Source organism: Tupaia chinensis, unplaced genomic scaffold (assembly GCF_000334495.1).
Source record: "Tupaia chinensis unplaced genomic scaffold, TupChi_1.0 Scaffold000133_1, whole genome shotgun sequence".
In the NCBI taxonomy this organism is placed as follows: domain Eukaryota; kingdom Metazoa; phylum Chordata; class Mammalia; order Scandentia; family Tupaiidae; genus Tupaia; species Tupaia belangeri.
Genome location: NW_006159602.1, coordinates 2,016,332 through 2,020,484, shown reverse-complemented (window position 1 = coordinate 2,020,484; position 4,153 = coordinate 2,016,332). Strand labels below are relative to the sequence as shown.

At 36.6% G+C, this 4,153-nt stretch overlaps 1 non-coding gene across 1 annotated transcript; it reads right to left on the bottom strand.

The window, feature by feature from the left end:
* Positions 1-287: 287 nt before the first annotated feature.
* On the bottom strand, positions 288-389 carry LOC114007170 (U6 spliceosomal RNA). Its single transcript, XR_003548802.1, has one exon. It is a non-coding gene; the product is annotated as a U6 spliceosomal RNA (small nuclear RNA).
* Between the last annotated feature and the right edge of the window lie 3,764 nt (positions 390-4,153).

Genomic DNA, 4,153 nt, shown 5'->3' with positions numbered 1-4,153 from the left:
TTTTTAGATCTGCAAAAATTGATCACTTCTTGGTTTGGAAAGAATTATCTACCTCCTTTGAGTTCCAAACCAGTGAGTTTCTGGGAGCCAAATATGTTTAGCTCAAAGAATATTTTCATAGTGTTTTGTTTAAAAACACATTTCCAATGCTTAGTGTTGAAAAGGCAGTTTCACATTAACTTCTCTCTTTTTTTGTTCCGTGTCTGCCTTTTTAAAAAATTTCTTTAAAATTTTATTTATTATTATCATAATTGTTTATATTACACTGAATTACCTATATCTTTACATAAATAATGGAATGCTTCACAAATTTGCATGTCATCCTCGTGAGGGCCATGCTAATCTCTGTATCGTTCCAATTTTAGTATATGTGCTGCCAAAGTGAGCATTAGCATTAACTTCTCTTTGGGAAATGAATCAACACATGTAGAACTTTTCCCCGTACTATGATACTATCTGAAGTTTAATTTGCTTGTTCATTTGTATATGCTTATACCCTACTCAGAACTCTAAAAGTGTGACCGTACTTCAAGTCCGATCATTATTATGCATTTACAAAGGGGTTGAAGAGTTGTTATTTATTATTATTTCAAGAATAATGTATACTCAAATTTAAACAGTACAGAATTTTTAAGCTGTAACACTGTTAGTAGTTATATAACCTTCCAGATGTTCATACATACAAACAAATGGATGTGAAAATACATATGTGTCTCTGTGTGTGTGTTTACGTACTTACTGCTCTGCAACTTGCTTTTCCCCAAGAGTGAACTGTCATTTCTATGAGGGTAAATAAAATTCTAACCAAGTATATAATGCCATGGAATAGAAGTATTACTTTAAGTCAAATTATTCATTTTTCTTTTTTTTTAATTTGCCCAAGGGCACATGTGCTAGATCGACAGAGAGACAGAGAGGGAAAGGAAGAAAGCACCTCTCAATGGGATGTCTTCATGCTGCAATCCATTCTCCTCCATCTCTCCATCCTGTCAGATTTAAGGCATGCATCCACACATGCCAAGGGTATTTTCAAGCTGCCAGGACTGGGATTTGAACCATGTGGTTGGCCATGTGGGATGTAGCTCGTTTACTCACTAGTCTATGGGGCTGAACCAGTTTATTAATTCTTCATCCTTCCAATCATAGGACTTCTGGTTCATATAAGATTTAACTGAATTATCCCTAATTTTTTAAACAGTCAACTATTTCTGCCTGGAAATTCATCAATAAATAATCATTAGTAAATGGAGACCCACCACAAACCTAGTATTACTAGGAAAGAGGGGACTTATTTAATTAGAAAGTTTTGTGTACTTAAGTGGAAATACATAAATGACATGGTGGAAGAAATCACTGCACTCACTAGAGGCCACTGACCTTGGGTTCTAGATGCTTTCTATTAGACAAGTACCCGATATTGCTAGGCTTCAAAAACTTCTTCAAGATGGGGATACTAATATCTGCCTACCTAAATCAAAAGTTTTTGTGAGAGGTATATAAAATATATGCAGTGCTTTGAAAACTATCAGTTCTGTGATTGTTGTTTAATGATATCAGTGAGTTTGGTTGAGCAATTGGGAATAAGTTGCAGCTTGCACTTCTGTAGACATCGCTAATCATGCCAGGTGTGGGAGGCCCAAAGATCACAAATTTTTTGTTATACTTCCCATTGAGAGATGGTGTCTAATTTTCTCACTTGGAATTTCAACTAGTAGAATGCAACAGAAGTAATGTCCTTGGGATCTCAAAGCTAGATCTTAATAAATCTTATAACTTCTGCCCTGGTCTTTTGGAAAATTTACTCTAAGTGAACTCAGCCATCCTGTGAAAAGACCAAGTAATCTGAGATCACCACTCAGAATAGGTGAGGAAGAAAGAGATGCCTGTCCAATACCAGCTGTTCAAGCTTTAGCAGCTTTGGTATGGCAAAGAGCCATCTTACAGAGTGTAACATGTAGGTCAGACCAATACTTGTACCCAGCACACACAAAACATCCCTACAACTCAGTAAAACAAAATTCAATTAGAAATAACAAGAGTTGAAAAGAGAGTTCACAACGTAAGATATATAAATGGCCAATGAACACATGAGAAAATACTCAATATCGTTAAGTTGAAATCAGAGAAATTAAAATGAAAAGTTATGGCTCAGCAGGTGGTGTGGTGGTTAAGATACTGGAGTCCCACATGATCGACTATTTAGTGTGAGTCCCAGACTTGGTGGCTGGAAAAACAAGTGAGATACACGTGTATGTGCCCCAAATCCCAAGAGAATGGAGAAGAAAAGGTTGCACTGTAGCTATTCCCCCTGGGGGGTGATTTCTCACTTTCCCCCTCTCTCTGTCTCTTTTGCTCTGATAAAAACAAAAACAAACCCGCAAAGATACACCACTTCATACTTACTTTATTAGTTAGAACTATAAAGCCTGATGATAACATTGTTGGCAAAGACATAGAACTCTCGTACTCTCCTGGTGGAAATGTAAAATGATACAATGACTTGAATGGTTTATTGAAAAATTAAAACATATATCTACCACAGAAACCAGCCATTTTACTCCTAGGCATTTAATCAAGAAAAATGAAAACATATGTCCATATAAAAATGCAAACATGAATGTTCATAGCAGCTTTATTCATAATATACAAAAACTGGAAACGACTCCAATGTCCATCAACAGGTGAGTGAATGAACAACTGTGATATGTCCATGCAATGCAATGTTGCTCAGTACTGGAAAGGAATGGACTATACCTGCATCGTGGTTGAGTCTCAGAATAAGTATGCTAAGTGAAAGAAGCCAGACAAGAGTACATATTGTGTGACTTTATTTATATAAAATTTTAGAGAATACACACTAATGTACAGTGATAGAAAATAAATCAGTGTTTGCCTGGGGACAAGGTAGGAGGGGGATGGACTTCCAAGGGGCATGAGGTGATCCAGATTTTTGTCTTTATTGTACTAATGGTTTCATAGGTAACAGAAAATAAAGGTGATCCTAGTGATTTGCACCTTCTAGTATTCACCCCTTTTCATAATTCCCTCTTCCTGAGTCTAGGTGGGGACTGTGAATTGCTTCTAAGGAATACAATGCAGCAAAAGTGACAAGCTGTCATTCCTGTAACTACATTACACTATTGAAAAGTCCATCTTAGCAGACTGCATTTAGAGACTTCCTTTGTGTGCTTAGATGAAGGGCTGTTAGAGAGGTGCAGATGGAAAGGAGCTAAGAGTGACTTCTAAGAACTGTGATCACCTCTAGGACTGAGAGTGGCCTTCAGCCAACAGTTAGCAAGAAGTAGAGGCCTTCAATCTTACACCCACAAAAAAATGAATTCTGCTAACAATTTGAATGAACTTGGAAATGCTCTTCTTCAAGTAAGCCACTATATGAAAATTGAGCCCAGCAGACATTTTGATTACAGCCTTGGGAAAGTCTTAGTAAAAGCTTCTATCAAGTTGCATCTGGATTCCTGACCCACAGAAACTGTGGGATGATAAATATGGAGTTGTTGAAAAAGTCATGATGCATTTTTGCATATAAAAACATGAACAAATACGTCATTACTTTTCCAAAGACCCAATAAGTTGTTTTAAGTCACTAAGTTTGTAGTAAATTATTATACATCAGTAATAACCTAATAATATATATATAATATATATATATAATATATACTATATTTCATGTATATGTTTGTGTGTATGTGTGTGTGTATACACTTATCAAATTGTGTACTTTAAAATATGTACTTCCTGGGACCAGCAGATGCCATAATTGTTACATTGCTGTACTCCTACATGGCCGACCGTGTTTCAAGTCCTGGTCCCGGTGGCTTGAAACTCACTTGCATATGTGCATGTATGCCCAAAATCCTGAGAGGAGAGTGAAAAAGAAGGGATTGTGGCATGGCCATCTCCCCTACGGGGTGATTTCTCACTTTCTTTCTCTCTGTCTCTCTGTGAGTGCACACGCACTATAGCAAAAATAACTCTAAAAATAAATAAATAAATAAATAAGTACTTCCTTTTTTAGGTTTTTTCTTTCTTTTTTATTATTATTATTATTTTTCTATAAAGCATGTGAGCTCATGGGATGGGGGAGTTGGGGGTTGGGGGAGAGAGAAAGTGAGAAATCACCCTCTCAGAGGGC